Raw genomic sequence first — 20,146 nt, forward strand, 5'->3', positions numbered from 1 at the left:
TTATTTGACGAGGTAAAAAGTTTAGTTTTGTTTTTGTGGACTTGTATTGTTGGTCCTCTTCACCCTCGTCACAGTCGAGTTTTTTATGATTATTCTATTGATTGATCTTCTGAGTTAATTTACTGTACTATGGAAGTTATTAGCTTAAAAGAATTTTCAAAATAGAGTCTATAATTTTTTTAAATATTAGTTCCTTCCTAACTGAAATTTCAGAACTTAAATGTTGAGTCATGTGTTTCATTGGCATTTTGTGTCAATATTATGAACCCAATTTCCCTAGACCAACTGCAGTTGGTTTTTAGCTGTATTTTTTAGCTGTTGCCGAGTCTTGGTGTGTTGCTGTTTCTGCCAGTACTTCATTTTGCAGATGAGAGTCATAATATGTGATTGTTTTAGTTTCCTTTCCACGATATAGGTCCTGTCAGTTTCTTTATTTTAACAGGGCCATATGTCAGTGCAGAAACTTTCGTGTGTTTCAGGTTACATTCTTATACATGTCGATATTACAGTTTGGTTTGTTTTTTATGCAGTTACACTTTCTTTTCTTCTTTTCATACAGTTCGCAGTGACCAAGTCTACTGCGCGTGAAATTATTGGCTTGCTTATTTGTCTGCTTATGAATGAGATCGGTTTTCACACACACAGGATTCTTTTCAATTTCATGAAAGTGATGTGACTTAGAGCTCAGTAGCACGTTTAGGTTGTCAGTTCACATTCTCAAGTTTATATTTACGATAACACACACCCAAGTAAACGCTACTCACTTATAGTAGTCTTCAGAGAACTCCACTGAGCGGGTTGCAGGCACTGAGCTGCCCTGTCTAACTGCTGGTTCGTAACTAAGTGTCCAAGGTGCATTACGTTTTCGTGCCTGCCGGTGGAAGAATTTCCCTGTCTGCTATTACAAGTGGTAAGTGAAGTAGTCCGCAGTTGAGATCATTCCCTATAAATTGTGAGCACCATCGGCGGACGTATAAGATGTGCTGGAGGAAGTGACACAGAAGTAGGAAGAGGTCCACGTTCGTGAGCACCATCTGGAGGCTGCTATGTGCACTCGGGAAGTGCCAGGCGAGTAGCTGCTTTCTGTAATTCCTTCATGAAAGAAGATGAAGTAAATATTCCAGAATTCGAAACCAGAACAGCTGTTAGCATGAGAGACACAAAAGTAGATATCTTAGGTGTAGCTAAACAAATCACTTAAGAAAGACAAGTCTTCCGGTCCAATTTGTATACCAATCAGGTTCCTTTCAGAGTGCGCAGACACAATAGCGCTTTTCTTAGCAATCATATACAATCGCTCACTTGACGAAAGGTCTGTTCCTAAAGACTGGAAAGTAGCCCAGGTCATACCAGTGTTCAAGAAAGGAAATAGGAGTAACCCATTGAATTACAGACCCATATCACTGACCTCAATTTGCAGTAGAATTTTGGAACATATACTGTACTTGAACATCATGAATCACCTTGAAGAAAATGACTTATTGATACATAACCAACACGGATTCAGAAAATATCGTTCTTGTGCAACACAGCTAGCTCTTTATTCCCATGAAGTAATAAGTGCTGTCGACAAGGGATCTCAGATCGATTCCATATTCCTAGATTTCCTCACAAGCGACTATTAATCAAATTGCGTGCATATGGAGTATCGTCTCAGTTGTGTGACTGGATTCGTGATTTCCTCTCGAGAGGTCACGGTTCGTAGTGATTGACGGTAAATCATCGAGTAGAACAGAAGTGATATCTGGCGTTCCACACGGTAGTGTCATAGGCCCTCTGCTGTTCCTGATTTACATAAATGATCTACGTGATAATCTGAGCAGCCCACCTAGATTGTTTGCAGATGATGCTGTAATTTACCGTCTAGTAAAATCATTAAACGATCAATTCCAATTACAAAATGATCCAGAGAGAATTTCTGTATGGTGCGAAAAGTGGCAATTGGCACTAAACAAAGAAAAGCGCGAGTTCATCCACATGGGTACTAAAAGAAATCCGATAAATTTTGGGTTTACAAATCTATGGGCTGTCAATTCGACTAAACACCTAGGAATTACAATTACGAGCAACTTAAATTGGAAAGACCACATAGATGATATTGTGGGGCAGGCGAAACAAAGACTGCGCTTTGTTGGCAGAACACTTAGAAGATGCGCCAAACCCACTAAAGATACAGCCTACATTACTCTTGTCCGCCCTCTGCTGGAATATTGCTGCGCAGTGTGGGATTCCTACCAGGTAGGATTGACGGAGGACATCGAAAAAGTACAAAGAAGGGCAGCCCGTTTCGTGTTATCGCGCAGTAGGGGTGAGAGTGTCACTCATATCATACGCGAGTTGGGGTGGCAGTCACTGAAACAAAGGCGGTTTCCTTTGCGGTGACATCTATTTACGAAATTTCAATCACCAACTTTCTCTTCTGAATGCTTAAATATTTTGTTGACACCCAATTACGTTGGGAGAAATGATCATCATAATAAAATAAGAGAAATCAGAGCTCAAACGGAAAGATTTAGGTGTTCCTTTTTCCCAAGCGCCATTAGAGAGTGGAATGGTAGAGAATTAGTATGAAAATGGTTCGATGAACCCTCTGCCAGGTACTCAAGTGTGACTTGCAGAGTAACCATGTAGATGTAGATGTAGCTGTGCCTGTGTAGTGCCTGCCTCTCACCGTATTTGCGTACACCTCTTTCTCGGTACATAACACTGACAGTGTGCGTCTGGAACACAGCATTGTACAGTAGTGAATCATGGACTGTGGAAAACCGGAAAAGAATAGAATCGAAGGGTTTAAGATGTGGTGTTATACGCTGGAGTGACGAAGGTCGTGGAATAGCTAGATACACCTTTACAAATGGCAGTAGTATTATATACACAAGCTACGAAGGGGCAGTGCATTGGCGGAGCTGTCATTTGTACTCAGTTGATTCATGTGAAAAGGTTTCCGACGTGATTATGGTCGCTTGATGGCAATTAACAGAGTCTGAACGCAGAATGGTGGTTGGAGCTAAACGCATGGAACATTCCATTTCGGAAATCGTTAGGGAATTCACTATTTCGGGATTCACAGAGTCGAGAGCGTGCCGAGGATACCACATTTTAGACATTACCTATCACCATGGACAAAGCAGTGGCCGACAGCCTTCGCTCAACGACCGAGAGCAGCGGCCTTTGCGTACAGTTGTAACAGAAAAGCAACACTATGAGAAATAACCGCAGAAATCAATGTGAGACGTGCGACAAACGTACCCGTTAGAACAGTGCGCCGAAATGGGCTATGACAGCAGGCGACTGACCGTGAGTGCTTCTGCCAACAGCACGACATCGCTGGCAGCACAGCTCGTGGGCTTGTGACCATAGTGCCAGTAGTGTCAGTGTCGTTGTAACTGCCGTCAGCTTCACATCTGCTGTGCAGCGAGCTACGTTAATTCAAGTATTAACTGTAGTTTTCTTCCTTGTCACTTCTTCTTCCGTGTGTTTTTGCTTTTAGGAGTCTTTAATTTTCGAGTACTAGTGTAATAGTCTTCCATAGATTTCGTGTTTGTTTTGAATACAGTCAGAGAGAGCCCCTTAAGTCAGCTGTGATGCCAGTAGTGCTAGAAAACGCTCATAAGAGGAAAGTCCGCTGGACCTGATGGGATACCACTTCGATCTTACACAGAGTACGCCAAGGAACTTGCCCCCCTTCTTGCAGCGGTGTACCGTAAGTCTCTAGAAGAGCGTAGCGTTCCCGTTTACAAGAAGGGACGTCGGACAGATGTGCAGAACTATAGACCTATATCTCTAACGTCGATCAGTTGTAGAATTTTGGAACACGTATTATGTTCGAGTATAGTGACTTTTCTGGAGACTAGAGATCTTCTCTGTAGGAATCAGCATGGGTTTCGAAAAAGACGATCGTGTGAAACCCAGCTCGCGCTATTCGTCCACGAGACTCAGAGGGCCGTAGACACGGGTTCCCAGGTAGATGCCGTGTTTCTTGACTTCCGCAAGGCGTTCGATACAGATCCCCACAGTCGTTTAATGAACAAAGTAAGAGCATATGGACTATCAGACCAATTGTGTGATTGGATTGAAGAGTTCCTAGATAACAGAACGCAACATGTCATTCTCAATGGAGAGAAGTCTTCGGAAGTAAGAGTGATTTCAGGTGTGCCGCAGGGGAGTGTCGTAGGACTGTTGCTATTCACAATATACATAAATGACATTGTGGATAACATCGGAAGTTCACTGAGGCTTTTAGCGGATGATGCTGTAGTATATCGAGAGGTTGTAACAATGGAAAATTGTACTGAAATGCAGGAGGATCTGCAACGAATTGACGAATGGTGCAGGGAATGGCAATTGAATCTCAGTATAGACAAGTGTAATGTGCTGCGAATATATAGAAAGAAAGATCCTTTATCATTTAGCTACAATATAGCAGGTCAGCAACTGGAAGCAGTTAATTCAGTGAATTATCTGGGGTAGGCATTGGGAGTTATTTAAAATGGAATGATCATATAAAGTTGATCGTCGGTAAAGCGGATGCCAGACTGAGATTAATTGGAAGAATCCTAAGGAAATGCAATCCGAAAACAAAGGAAGTATGTTACAGTACACTTGTTCGCCCACTGCTTGAATATTGCTCACCAGTGTGGGATCCGTACCAGATAGGGTTGATAGAAGAGATAGAGAAGATCCAACGGAGAGTAGCGCGCTTCGTTACAGGATCATTTAGTAATCGCGAAAGCGTTACGGAGATGATAGATAAACTCCAGCGGAAGACTCTGCAGGAGAGACGCTCAGTAGCTCGGTACGGGCTTTTGTTGAAGTTTCGAGAACATACCTTCACCGAGGAGTCAAGCAGTATCTTGCTCCCTCCTACGTATATCTCGTGAAGAGACCATGAGGATAAAATCAGAGAGATTAGAGCCCACACAGAGGCATACCGACAATCTCTCTTTCCACGAACAATACGAGACTGAAATAGAAGGGAGAACGGATAGAGGTACTCAAAGTACCCTCCGCCACACACCGTCAGGTGGCTTGCGGAGTATGGATGTAGATGTAGATGTAGATTGGTTGGACTTTAGATGACTGGAAAACTGTGCCTGGTCAGATGACTCCTCATTTCAGTTGATAGAGAGGTTCGAGTGAGGCGCAGACCCAAATTCTCAACAAAGCACTGTGCAGGCGGGTGGTGGCTTCATAATGGAATGGGCTGGGTCCTTTAGTCCAATTGAACCGATAATTGACTAGAAATGCTTATTCTCGGCTACTTGTAGACTATTTGCAACCATTCATGGGCTTCATGTCCCAAACAACGATGGAATTTTTATGGTGGACAATGCGTCAAGTCGCTGTCCCACAGTTGCTAGCGGGTGGTTTGAAGAACATTCGAGCGAATGATTTAGTCATCCACAACGCCCAACATGAAGCCCATCGAACATTTCTTGGACGTGATAGAGATGTCAGTTCGTGCACAATATCCTGCACCGGCAACACTTTCTCGATTATGGGGGCTGAAGAGGCAGCATGGCTCAAAATTTCTGTAGGGCACTTTCAACGACTTGCTGATTACAAGCCACGTCGAGCAGCAGCACAAAGCGGGGCTATTGGAGGTCAAGCACAGTATTAGGAGGCATCACACGCCTTTTGTTACCTCAGTGTAGAAGGGTGTTGAAGATTATGTACACCGATAAATTAGCAAATAAGAAGGCTCTCTCCAGAATCGGCGAAGAAACAAACGTACTGAAAATGCTGGCTGGAAGAAGGGAATAACTTCCATGGTACTAGAGGGAGCTTTAGAGGATGGAGAATTTAAGGGAAGGCAGAAATCTGAATATAGCAAACAAAGTGTAAGGAGGTCGGGTGCAAGTGCTGCTCTGAGATCATTGTGATAGCCTGAACGTGTTCAGGGGAAAGTTAGCCGGTCTCTACAACAGCAAAGCACAGAATGATGAACTTCAAGCGCGTAGGCCCGCTGTAGCGAGAGCTTTGTCCTTTGAATAGGTACATTCACGTTCCAGTGCAAAGCAAGAGTTAAAAGTGATCGCGGAAACTGCTTTCGTGGTCATCCACGACGGATTGCTGTTAATGTCATCATATTTATTGACGATGAGGAGAAAGGAGTAGCAGTGCTGGAGGAAACGGTGATGGAATGCTCAAGAAAAATATCAAAGTTGTGTAAGTCAATGGTACGCAAGTGATTGCACGAGGAGACACGTTGCTCAGTGGAACGGTTTTCAAGTATCTACAGCGAAAAAGTAAAAGAGATAAGTTACACACAATAAATATCCCATTTACGATATGGATAAATGTGTTACCCGCCAGGGTAGCCGAGCACGCTGACGCGCTGCTTCCTGGACTCAGGTAGGCGCGCCGGCCCCAGGTCGAATCCGCCCGGCGGATTAACGACGAGGGCCGGTGTGTCGGCCAGCCTGGATGTGGTTTTTAGGAGGTTTTCCACATCCCACTAGGTGAATACCGGGCTAGTCCCCACGTTCCGCCTCAGTTCCACGCGTCGCAGACATTTGAAACACGTTTGCACTATTTCACGATTTACACTAGACTCAGACTGCTGGGGTACACTAATTCCGTCCTGTAGGATACGGGGTGGCAGCAGGAAGGGCATCCGGCCACCCCTTAAATTTAACATACCAAAACCGTTTAACCATGGCCGACCCTGCGTAACAGCGGAACAAGGCGCAAGCGACAGAAATAGATATGGACAAATCTATAATTTCTGCGATGTTGTGAACAATACAAGGAAACACCAATATTGCCAATACTTCACAGCTTTTCCTGCTCAGAGCTGGACGTCGAGGCCAGCATGAAAATTCTGAGAAAAATTATTCTGTCTCTGAGGATTTGGTATTAGAAGCTGTCAGAACAAGTCATAGTGTGCGAACAAGAGGACAGTTTCAAAAAACTCATGCTACTTTTGTAAGTAGCCTGTTTAGGTTTTTATTTTGGTAACGCCATGTAACGCTCTATATGAAAATCACTGACTGTGTGCAGTCTGTGGCTAGTGGGCATTGTTGCATAGGTCGCTATTGTAGTGTTGGGCAGTTGGCTGTTAACAGCGCGTAGAGTTGCGCAGTTGGAGGTGAGCCGCCAGCAGTGGTGGATGTGGGGAGAGAGATGGCGGAGTTTTGAGAGCGGATGATATATATATATATATATATATATATATATATATATATATATATATAGATATATATATATATATATATATATATGGTGTTACAAAAAGGTACGGCCAAACTTTCAGGAAACATTCCTCACACACAAAGAAGGAAAATATGTTATGTGAACATGTGTCCGGAAATGCTTACTTTCCATGTTAGAACTCATTTTATTACTTCTCTTCAAATCACATTAATCATCGAATGGAAACACACAGCAACAGAACGTACCAGCGTGACTTCAAACACTTTGTTACAGGAAATGTTCAAAATGTCCTCCGTTAGCGAGGTTACATGCATCCACCCTCCATCGCATGGAATCCCTGATGCGCTGATGCAGCCATGGAAAATGGCGTATTGTATCACAGCCGTCCACAATACGAGCACGAAGAGTCTCTACATTTGGTACCGGGGTTGCGTAGACAAGAGCTTTCAAATGCCCCCATAAATGAAAGTCAAGAGAGTTGAGGTCAGGAGAGCGTGGAGGCCATGGAATTGGTCCGCCTCTACCAATCCATCGGTCGCCGAATCTGTTGCTGAGAAGCGTACGAACACTTCCACTGAAATGTGGAGGAGCTCCATCGTGCATGAACCACATGTTGTGTCGTACTTGTGAAGGCACATGTTCTAGCAGCACAGGTAGAGTATCCCGTATGAAATCATGATAACGTGCTGCATTGAGCGTAGGTGGAAGAACATGGGGCCCAATCAAGACATCACCAACAATGCCTGCCCAAACGTAGAGCAATGAGTCGCATGTCAACATAAGCACCGAAGTAAACATCACCTTCCTTCAATTGGGCCAACTGACGGTGAATCGAGGAAGTACAGTACATACTGACGAAACTAAAATGAGCGCTAACATTGAAATTAAGCGTTTCGGGACATATGTCCACATAACATCTTTTCTTTATTTGTGTGTGAGGAATGTTTCCTGAAAGTTTGGCCGTACCTTTTTGTAACACCCTGTATATATATTATGACTTTTGAACACTATTAAGGTAAATACATTGTTTGTTCTCTATCAAAATCTTTCATTTGCTAACTATGCCTATAGTTAGTGGCTTCAGTAGTTAGAATCTTTTATTTAGCTGGCAGTATTGGCGCTCGCTGTATTGCAGTAGTTCGAGTAATGAAGATTTTTGTGAGGTAAGTGATTCATGAAAGGTATAGGTTATTGTTAGTCAGGGACATTCTTTTGTAGGGATTATTAAAAGTCAGATTGCGTTGCGCTAAAAATATTATGTGTCACTTTAGTGATGATCAGAATAAGTAAAGAGAGAAAAGTCTGAGTACGTTCAGTTTTGCTCAGCTGTTTGATAATCAAATAACGTAAGGGGTTTACCAGCACAGTAATTCAATAATTTTTCTAAGTGGACGTTTCACTTTGGATTTTATGAAAAAAATGAGCGTCAGAAATAAAGCGTCCAGTGGTTTATTCATCATTCTTTGAATAATGTTGTCACAGTAAAAAATGTAAAAGTCATATGGCATTGTTAGCGGAGATATCTCACGGGGTGGGGTTAGCCGCCTGTCGGAAACGGTGTTCTTCCTCCGTGTACATGGCCCCTTCCCTTCCGCACATGTGAGAGTTGGGTCGTACGTGAATTTGTAGAATGTACAGGGGGTAGACAGAAATATGGAAACATCAAAAACACAACACATTAGAATGCCCATCACGGTGTTGGAAAACCGTTGGCATTCAAAACAGCTTCTAGTATCCTCGGGAAGGGTAAACGCGGGATCTATAATATTTTCAAAGGTGTCTTATAGCATTCTTGATGCAAAATAGCAGCAAGTTCAGTTAACGATGCCGGCCACAGTGGCCGAGCGGTTCTAGGCGCTTCAGTCTGGAACCGCGCGACCGCTACGGTCGCAGGTTCGAATCTTACCTCGGCACCAAGTTTTCCTGTTAAGGGTGTTTACATCAATGATGAGTGGTTTTGGAATTCTAGCTCGCCCTCTGACTCCCTGCTTCAGGAGCTCTCTTCGTGTAGTTATGGTACTGACAGCACTCGCAAGTGCGACATTGAGTTCTGTAGTGACTTTGGCAGCTGTCGTCTTCTTATTTATCGTCGCAATCGTCTTCAATAGCCGTCTGTCACGATCATTCAACACGCACTTCCATCCAAGTTGTGACATAGTGGATGTCGTTTTTACTTTTTCCTTGTATGCGGGGCCGGCCGCTGTGGCCGAGCGGTTCTAGGAGCTTCAGTCCGGAACCGCGCTCTTGCTACGGTCGCAGGTTCGAATCCTGCCTCGGGCATGGATGTGTGCGATGTCCTTAGGCTAGTTAGGTTTAAGTAGTTCTAGGGGACTGATGACCTCAGATTTTAAGTCCCATAGTGCTCAGAGCCATTTGAACCATTTTGAACCCTGTATGCGGTATTAATCTTCGACACGATGCCTCTTGAAACATGAAACACTTCGATCAACTTGGTTACGAAGTATCCACCATACGAGTAACTACTGTCTTCCCACGCGCTCTAAGGGACTGAAGTCCGGTACAATGCACGTACAACTACACAGAACACTGTTATGAACACGACTGATATTTGCAGCGTATTGAGGACATGGAGCAAGTGCAGTTCGTTATCAAATACAACAGTTCAACCGGCTGTCTTGTCTAGCATCTGCGTTTGTTCAAGGACGCATATCTAGCGGTGTGGTACTTTTATCCATTTCCTGTAGGAGAGTGTAAAGGATGCCTGTATAGTGTAGTACTGTGTTTGTGTTTTACGACGATGGTGAGAGGACGGAATGGGTGAAACCCAGTGCTAGTAAACAGGGTGGTACACTGATCGTGACCCGGCCAAATATCTCACAAAATCAGCGTCAAACGAAAACAACTACAAAGAACGAAACTTGTATAGCTTGAAGGGGGAAACCAGATGGCGCTATGGTTGGTCCGCTAGATGGCGCTGCCATAGGTCAAACGGATATCAACTGCGTTGTTTTAAAATAGGAACCCCCGTTTTTATTACATATTCGTGTGGTACGTAAAGAAATATTAATGTTTTAGTTGGACCACTTTTTTCGCTCTGTCATAGATGGTGCTGTAATAGTCACAAACATATGGCTCACAATTTTAGACGAATAGTTGGTAACAGGTAGGTTTTTTAAATTCAAATACAGAACGTAGGTACGTTTGAACATTTAATTTCGGTTGTTCCAATGTGAACTTATCATTTTTGAGAACGGATGCTGTTACAGCGTGATTACCTGTAAATACCACATTAATGCAATAAATGCTCAAAATGATGCCCGTCAACTTCAATGCATTTAGCAATACGTGTAACGACATTCCTCTCAACAGCGAGTAGTTCGCCTTCCGTAATGTTCGCACATGCATTGACAATGCGCTGACGCATGTTGTCAGGCGTTGTTGGTGGATCACGATGGCAAATATCCTTCACCTTTCCCCACAGAAAGAAATCCGAGGACGTCAGATCCGGTGAACGTGCGGGCCATGGTGTGGTACTTCGACGACCAATCCACCTGTCATGAAATATGCTATTCAATACCGCTTCAACCGCACGCGAGCTATGTGCTGGACATCCATCATGTTGGAAGCACATCACCATTCTGTCATTCACTGAAACATCTTGTAGTAACATCGATAGAACATTACGTAGGAAATCAGTATACATTGCACCATTTAGATTGTCATAGATAAAATGGGGGCCAATTATCCTTCCTCCCATTATGCCGCACCATACATTAACCCGCCAAGGTCGCTGATGTTCCACTTGTCGCAGCCATCGTGGGTTTTCCGTTGACCAATAGTGCATATTATGCCGGTTTACGTTACCACTGTTGGTCAATGTCGCTAAATAGAACGCGTGCAGAAAAATCTGTCATCGTCCCGTAATTTCTCTTGTGCCCAGTGGCAGAACTGTACACGACATTCAAAGTCGTCGCCATGCAATTCCTGGTGCATAGAAATATGGTAGGGTGCAATCGATGCATCAACACCGACGTTTTTGAGATTCCCGATTCTCGCGCAATTGGTCTGCTACTGATGTGCGGATTAGCCGCGACAGGAGCTAAAACACCTACTTGGGCATCATCATTTGTTGCAGGTCGTGGTCGACGTTTCACATGTGGCTGAACACTTCCTGTTACCTTAAATAACGTAACTATCCGGTGAACGGTCCGGACACTTGGATGATGTCGTCCAGGATACCGAGCAGCATATATAGCACAAGCCCGGTGGGTATTTTGATCACAATAGCCATACATCAACACGATACCGATCTTTTCCGCAGTTGGTAAACCGCCCATTTTAACACGGGTAATGTATCACGAAGCAAATACCGCCCGCACTGGCGGAATGTTACGTGATACCACGTACTTATACGTTTGTGACTATTACAGCGCCATCTATCACAAAGCGAAAAAAGTGGTCCAACTAAAACATTCATATTTATTTACGTACTACACGAATACATAATAAAAAATGGGGGTTCCTATTTTAAAAAACGCAGTTGATATCCGTTTGACCTATGGCAGCGCCATCTAGCGGGCCGACCATAGCGCCATCTGGTTCACCCCTTCAAGCTAGACGAGTTTCGTGCTTTGTAGTTTTTCATTTGATGCTTATTTCGTGAGATAGTGGGCCCGGTCACTATCAATGGACCACCCTGCGTAGTCTGCTCCTCTCGAGAAGCACCGAGAGTGCCTTCAAGGTTGACGTCCCCATCCGACTGATGGATCGCCATCAACAGTATCACATGTCCTCAATGAGGAGGGGGAGAGGCTTGGAACTTAATCCATGAAACAGACGCAAAGACTGGTGGTCAGGAATGTAACGCCATCATCTCTCATCCCATTGCAGGCCAAATAGTGGCAGTGATAATTTCACCTAACGCCAGGATTCCAATAGGCCTACCTCCGAACCGTGCGTCAGCCGCACAGACGTGCTTTAGCACGGCTACTGACACGGGAAGGGTAATTAGTTTAAGAAATGAAACACTAAAATAGTATAACAGATATGCTGTTTACTCGGGAACCTGGCTGATGATAAAATGAAGATAGAAGTTACCAAATGCAAAATGACACTTACAAGAAAAGCTTACCTGGATAGGATTAATATGTTAAATCGAATATACGAGGTGGTTAGAAACGATCTGGAATGCTTGTATTGTTGTTGCAGGATATGTTGTGCTGAGAAATAATTGTTAAGAGAAAATTCGAAACGTACCTCCGTTTCCTAGTTAATTAGCATTTAAGTTAGCCGATCATGCTGTTGCTGAACAGATTCAAACGGTCTGCCATATACAATCACTCTTAGTTGTCCTTAGTTGTACTCTATTAGCGTAGATGACAGCGTACGTGACTGCTCAGGCATTGGATCAGGCAGAGTCTTACTACTATCCAATTCCAATTTTTGTATCGCTCTCTTGTTCGGTTTTAGGAAACCAAACGAAGAACACGTTTGGCGACACCGTCTCTGTCGGTCCGCTTGAGTTAGTGTAGTTGGCTAACTTTAAAACTAATTAACTCGGAAACGGCGCAACATATCGAATTTTTTCTAAGTAATTACTTTCAGCACGATCTACCCTGCAACACTGTTATAAGGTTTTCAGATTGTTTCAGACCACCCTGTACGCTTAAGTGTTTGGAAACATATTCTGAAAGTATTTTTCTGGAGTGTGACCCTATACGGGCGTGAAACATGGACAATAATCAGTATGGACAATATGAGAATTAAAGCTTTTCGAATCGTTGTATTAGAGAAGAATGACGGAGACTGGATAATGAATCGGATCGAGGAGGTAATAGCTGTATGGCACCACTCGGCTAAAAGGAGAGTAGGTTCACACTGTTGTTTGATGAACAACATACAAGGATAGTTAATTAGTTACATGTTCCGTAGATCTCTTGGACGATTCTTTCATGGAAGTGATGCGAACGGAGTCAGTTTACAGGATCAGTGTTCTAGGCTTGGACATTACTGTTCTTCTCAAATTGCGATTGTTTATTTATTACGAATTTCATTAGCGAATACATGAAGTAGGTGGATGAACACCACATATTATTCTTATTGCTCGCTTTTGTTCAGTCATTACTGTCTTTCTAAGTGATGAGCTACCCTAGAAAATTACTCCTTAAAATATTATTCAGGAGAAATATGCAAAATACGTCAGGAGGTCGATACGTTTTGTTTCTAAGATTAGCAATTATGCGAAGAGCAAAAGAAGTTATTCTTAATTGTTTGACAGGCTCAATATTATGCTTCTTCCAGTTCAAGTTTTCATCAATATGTTTACCGAAAAATTTGGAACGTTATTTTCTATTTACTGACTCATGCTCATGTCTTGCATCCGTTGTTGGAATGACTGTTTATTGTAAAAAATGAATGTAGTGTGGTTTCTTTTAAAAATATTAGTTAGCAGAGCGGTCTAAGGCGCTGCAGTCATGGACTGTGCGTCTGGGCCCGGCGGAGGTTCGAGTCCTCCCTCGGGCATGGGTGTGTGTGTTTGTCCTTAGGATAATTTAGGTTAAGTAGTGTGTAAGCTTAGGGACTGAAGACCTTAGCAGTTAAGTTCCATAACATTTCCACACATTTTTTTAAAAAAATATTAGGGAGAGTCCATTTTCAGAGAACTACTTAATATTTTTTTGAAAAATATCATTCACCAACTCTTATGTTGCTTTCTCTCTAATGGGATTTATTGTAACACTAGTACTGTCTGCAAAATGTATCATTTTTCCGTGCAGAATGTTAAGTGGAAGGTCAATCACATATATGAGGAATAGGAATGGATCGAAAATTCAACCCTGTGGGACTCACATTGTGATTATTTTATTTCTCAATCACCAAAATTTTTTACCATTCCGGCACTGTCTGAATTTTTCAGCACAACCTTTTCCACTTTGTTTTGTAAGTATGATTCATAGCAGCTGTGCATATCGCCGCCATGCTTACCAAGTATTGGACCAAATTTCTGATTGTATTGAGGACTTTCTTGAAGGTAGAACTCAAATCGTCGCTGTTATCGCATCAAAATCGACAGGCGTAAAAGTGCTTCCAGTAGTACGCCAAGGAAGTATGATAGGATCATTGCGGACTGTAAATGATCTGGTGGCTTGGAAGCTCAACGAGAATGTACGCGGACGGTCTAATTGGCTATAAAAGTGTACCAAGCCAGAAGACTATCCTGAGCAGCAGGAAGACCTGTAAAGGATCGACCATTGCTGCATGCACGGGCAGTTGACTGTGAGCGTAAATACATGTAACGTACAGTGCGTAATAGTTGAAGAAATCCACTACTGTTCGATTACATCACTAGCGACAAATCACTGGGAACAGTAACTACCATAAAATACCTAGGAGTAACCTAAAGTGAAATGACAACATACTAGGTCAGTTTGAAAAGTTCCCCGAATCACCACCAAATGTTAACGCTCGAGAAACGAGGTTATCTCATAACAGTTCATCATTTACAGTTTACACGTGATGCTTCAGTGCTCTGGGTATAGGTCTATGGTGACAACATCTCTCTATTGTTGATACTGTGTGGAAGGAAAAATCGAGATTCGTACAGTGATTTCCAAGAGGACAAACAAGTTTAAATTTGGTAGGGACAGTTTAGATGATGATCCGCGTAGTGGTCGGCCATGATATGGCACTACCCCATTAAGTTGCAAAAATGCATAAAATGGTCATGGATGATCTCCGACTGAAAGTGAGAGAAATTGGAGAAGCTGTAGGGGTATCGCCTGACAAGGAATAACACTTTACAATAGTGGAAATGAATATGTGAAAATTATCTGCTCGGTGGATGTCGCAACTCTTAACGCGGAACCAGAAACATCAGAATGGGAATGTCCGAACGATGTTTAACCCGACTTCAGAGAAACCAACAAGAGTTTTTGCACCGGTTTGCGACTACAAATGAAACTTGGGTCAAATATGGTACCCCAGAGATAAAAGAACCGTCAAACCAGTGAAAACCTGTTAGTTCATCACCACCAAAGAATGTAAAGGCAATGCTGTCGGTCGGAAAGGACGTGACGTAAATTTTCTAGAAAGCGAAAAGGATCTTGCTGATATTATCTTTCTACTAGTCTACGGGACAATACTACGTTAATCTCCTGGACCAACTACTGCAAAAGACAACAGATTTGGCGACGAAGAAAGTCATTTTTCAACAAGACAGTGAGCGCCCGCAGACAAATATCGTTGCCATGGCAAAGATACATTATCTAAGATACGAATTGTTGTCACACCGGCCTTCGTAATCTGGTTCCATCAGACTTCCACATCTTTCCCAAACTCAAAACTTTCCTCGGTGGACGGAGATTCTCTTCAAACGAAGAACTGACTGCGGAAGTTGACGGGTATTTTGTATGCCTGGAGAACTAGTTTTCGAGATGGGATCAAGGCATTGGAACGTCGCTGAACCAAATGCATTAGTGTACAGGGAGACTATAACGAAAAATAAAAAAGTTTCGCTGAGGTAGGTCGCGTCTTTCTATTCCGTTCCGAGAAATTTTCAAATTGCGCTAGTAAAACAAACTGTAGGAAAATCAGATGCCTGGCCGAGGCTAATTCGAAGAATCACGAGACAAAATTCGTCCACGAAATATGTGGCCTATGAAATATTTATTTTTGGCGGTTCTTGAGCATTGCTCATCGGTATGGGATGCTTACGGGGTTGGATGAATAGAAGAGACAGCACGAAAACCGTGGAAGAACGGCGCGGGATGGTTTAGTCGGTGTAAGAACTTTACGGAGATGCTCAACAAACTCCAGTGGCAGGTGCAACAGGAGAGGCACGGTTCAACACGGAGAGGTTAAGAATACACCACTGGCCATTAAAATTGCTACACCACGAAAATGACGTGCTACAGACGCGAAATTTAACCGACAGGAAGAAGATGCTGTGGTATACAAATGATTAGCTTTTCAGAGCATTCACACAAGGTTGGCGCCGGTGGCGACACCTACAACGTGCTGACATGAGAAAAGTTTCCAATCGATTTCTCATACACAAACAGCAGTTGACCGGCGTTGCCTGGTGAAACGTTGTTGTGATGCCTCTTGCAAGGAGGAGAAAGGCGTACCATCACGTTTCTGACTTTGATAAATGTCGGATTGTAGCCTATCGCGATTGCGGTTTAGCGTATCGCGACATTGCTACTCCGTTGGTCGAGATCCAATGACTGTTAGCAGAATATGGAATCAGTGGGTTCAGGAGGGTAATACGGAACGCCGTGCTGGATCCCAGCGGCCTCGTATCACTAGCAATAGAGATGACAGGCATCTTATCCGCACGGCTGTAACGGACCGTGCAGCCACGTCTCGATCCCTGAGTCGACAGATGGGGACGGCCGGCCGGTGTGACCGTGCGGTTCTAGGCGCTTCAGTCTGGAACCGCGTGACCGCTACGATCGCAGGTTCGAATCCTGCCTCAGGCATGGATGTGTGTGATGTCCTTAGGTTAGTTAGGTTTAAGTAGTTCTAAGTTCTAGGCGACCACAGAAGTTGTCCCATAGTGCTCAGAGCCATTTTGACAGATGGGGACTTTTGCAAGACAACAACCATCTGCACGAACAGTTCGACGACGTTTGCAGCAGCATGGACTATCAGCTCGGAGACCATGGCTGCGGTTACCCTTGACGCTCATCACAGACAGGAGCGCCTCAGCGACGAACCCGGGGGCACGAATGGCAAAACGTCATTTTTTCGGATGAATCAATGTTCTGTATACAGCTTTTGGCGACATCGCTGTGAACGCACATTGGAAGCGTGTATTCGTCGTCGTATCACCCGGCGTATCACCCGGCGTGATGGTATGGGATGCCATTGGTTACACGTCTCGGTCACCTCTTGTTCGCATTGACGGTACTTTGAACAGAGGACGTTACATTTCAGATGTGTTACGACCCGTGGCACTACCCTTCATTCGATCACTGCGAAACTGTACATTTCAGCAGGATAACGCACGACCGCATGTTGCAGGTCCTGTACGGGCCTTTCTTGAAACAGAGAACGTTAGACTGCTGCCCTGGCCAGCACATTCTCCAAATCTCTCACCAATTGAAAACGTTTGGTCAGTGGTGGCCGAGTAACTGGCTCGTCACAATACGCCAGTCACCACTTTTGATAAACTGTGGTATCGTGTTGAAGCTGCATGGGCAGCTGTACCTGTACACGCCATCCAAGCTCTGTTTGACTCAATGCCCAGGCGTATCAAGGCCGTTATTTCGGCCAGAGATGGTTGTTCTGGGTTCTGATTTCTCAGGATCTATGCACCGAAATTGCTTGAAAATGTAATCCCATGTCAGTTCTAGTATAATATATTTGTCCAATGAATACCCGTTTATCACCTGCATTTCTTCTTGGTGTAGCAATTTTAATGGCCAGTAGTGTATTTGTGCCTGGCAGAAACTAGAACCCTCATCTCCTGCTTGACGATAGAGGCCGCCTTGACAGCCTCGGTCACCCGAGCACTCTCCCCTGGCCGACCCAGACTTCCATACGTCACCACATTCGTCCAAATCCTACACTTGCACAGATACCGCGAGTCCCGTACGGGGAAGAACTGCAGGACGGGGGCGAGTCCTGTTTTGGTAGCTCAGACGGTAGAGCACTTGCCCGCGAAATGCAAAGGTCCCGAGTTCGAGTCTCTTTCCGGCACACAGCTTTAATCTGCCAGGAAGTTTCATATCAGCGCACACTCCACTGTAGAGTGAAAACCTCATTCAAAACCCGTACGTTTAAACTCGAAGGCCAGTTATTAGGCATGAAATACTAACTTGTAGAGCCTGTGTTGTTGTAATGGTCTTTAGAATGTCCTGTACGGGACTCCCAGTGCCAGTATACGATATAGACGAAAGGTGTCACGTACGGAAGTATGAGCTGGTCTAGGGAGCACACAGTGGTTGCTGTGGCGGTTAAAGCGACAGATCGCGTTAAGGGGAAACGGCAGGGCGACGGTCGAAAAAATTCGAAATTTTATATTACGGAATTCGAATGTATATACATTGAAGAATTATTCCTCAAAATATTATGAGCGAACCCCGTAAAGTAAAGAAGCGTGCACGACAAATGGTTCAAATGGCTCTGAGCACTATGGGACTTAACATCTGAGGTCATCAGTCCGCTAGAACTTAGAACTACTTAAACCTAACTAACCTAAGGACATCACACACATCCATGTCCGGGGTAGGATTCGAACCTGCGACCGTAGCGGTTGGGAGGTTCCAGAATGTAGGGCCTAGAACCGCTCGGCCACCACGGCCGGCGTGCACGACACGGCTCGGCGTTAGAGAACCGGTTTCGCGCTCACTCTCCGTATTTATACCGATTTGAGTAAATCTGATTTACTGGAATGCCGTTTGGGCGGTTTTACTCAAAATGTGGACGAAAGTTTCAATAGTCTCATTTGGAGATGCGTTCAAAAAATAACATCCGGCAGAAACGAAATTGTCAACATTGCTTCAAATTTTGTTGTATATCTACTCAATGTAGGCCATACTGCATTAATGCACGTACTAAATGCCCTTCAAATCAAAATCAGCGATGAAATGCGCCGGTTCTGTAAAGACAGAGACGCTAGCGGCCATGCGATCAGCGACGAAAAGGGCTTTGTGGACAAAAATGAGGACTTATCAGGTCAAAGTAATTGAAAGCGGTCATCCACTACCCGGGGAGATAGTTATTATGGACCAGGCATCAATTATATCCCACAAGCTTCAGGTATCGCCCGCTATTTTTTGTTTAAACGCGTTTTTCTCAAAACCATGTTTTTCGGGATGGTCACGCACACTACCACTTTCATCCAATTTTAACGATTTTTGGTTTCTCTTGAAGCAAATTGAATTCTCTTCAGTTCATCGTAGTCGATGTCGATGTATAGTATTTTTTGGCCAAAAAAGAGGGGTCCAGAAAATGGCCATTTTTTTCAAATATCTATAGCTTTCCCATATATATACATATTTGAAAATCTCTGCGATGAACTAGAATTACAACTGTAAGGATAAGGGTGATATGTCAATTTCATGTTTCAGATAACCGCAATCGGAGTTACAGCGACAACCGTCGATCTACGTCCTTTGAGAGCTGCCTCGGGAAAATCCCATTTACACAGTGAAGATATTAATATTTTTCAATAAAAAATACCAACAAAAACTTCAATGTACGTTTTATTCATTGCAGCAAATCTCATTTGTTTACTACACTGCAGTACAGAGAAAAAAATCCTGAACCTGAGCAATATTTTCGTCCGTCACCGTGTCGTTCCCTCTTAAGAGGAGATGTGGTCTCGCGTCCCGGCCAGGGACAAATTTTCTTTGGCCACCAATGTTTAGCGCAGCCAAAGTTTAGCGAGATTCACAAATGCGAATATGATTCTCGTATCACGCATGCGTGTCTGAAGGACGCTACAAAGTACATGAGAACAACATAGGCACTGCAGTTTACGAGTTTACAATTGAAATTACGAGGGAGTACGTCCAGGGAAGACTCGGAAACATTACTTCGTGTCACATGCGTCTCTTGAAATCGCTACAACGAGAAAACCAGAGAAATTAGACCTAATACGGAGACTGACAATCAGTCATTCATCCCACGCGCCGTTCGCGAATGCAACAGAGTTCTACCAGAAATAGCTTCCAGGTAGCTAACAGAGTGTCATTTTTGCTGACCATCCCACGTGGACAGCTGGACTTACCTACAGGAGAAGATCACCGTGGAGTCGTGCTGTCGTGTGTCGTCACCAGCTGCGACCCACGTCTTTATAACGGCGCGTCCTACACCACCCCCACCCTAGGAGCCCATTGTGGAGCCCGCCTCGCCGCGTCTTCTGCGTCCCCCCTTCCCCTCCCCTCCCTCGTCACCCATCCCTTATCAATAGGAGCGCTTGTGATGCTTCCCCGGATTGCTTGCCGCTGTCACACGAAAACACACGCCACGCCCCTGGCGCGTTGTTATAGAAGCGCTGCAGGGCCGCTGTATTCACACAGTC

General features: G+C 44.0%; 1 protein-coding gene across 1 annotated transcript in view; it reads right to left on the bottom strand.

Annotated features, from left to right (window-relative positions):
• Positions 1–19,886, bottom strand: part of LOC126419829 (eclosion hormone-like) — a 45,569-nt gene extending 25,683 nt beyond the window's left edge. Inside the window, exon 1 of the mRNA XM_050087061.1 lies at positions 19,853–19,886. The gene's annotated coding sequence lies outside the window, so the exon portion shown is untranslated. The remainder of the gene's footprint in view (positions 1–19,852) is intronic.
• Positions 19,887–20,146: the final 260 nt, after the last annotated feature.

Source organism: Schistocerca serialis, chromosome 9 (genome assembly GCF_023864345.2).
Source record: "Schistocerca serialis cubense isolate TAMUIC-IGC-003099 chromosome 9, iqSchSeri2.2, whole genome shotgun sequence".
Taxonomy (NCBI): domain Eukaryota; kingdom Metazoa; phylum Arthropoda; class Insecta; order Orthoptera; family Acrididae; genus Schistocerca; species Schistocerca serialis.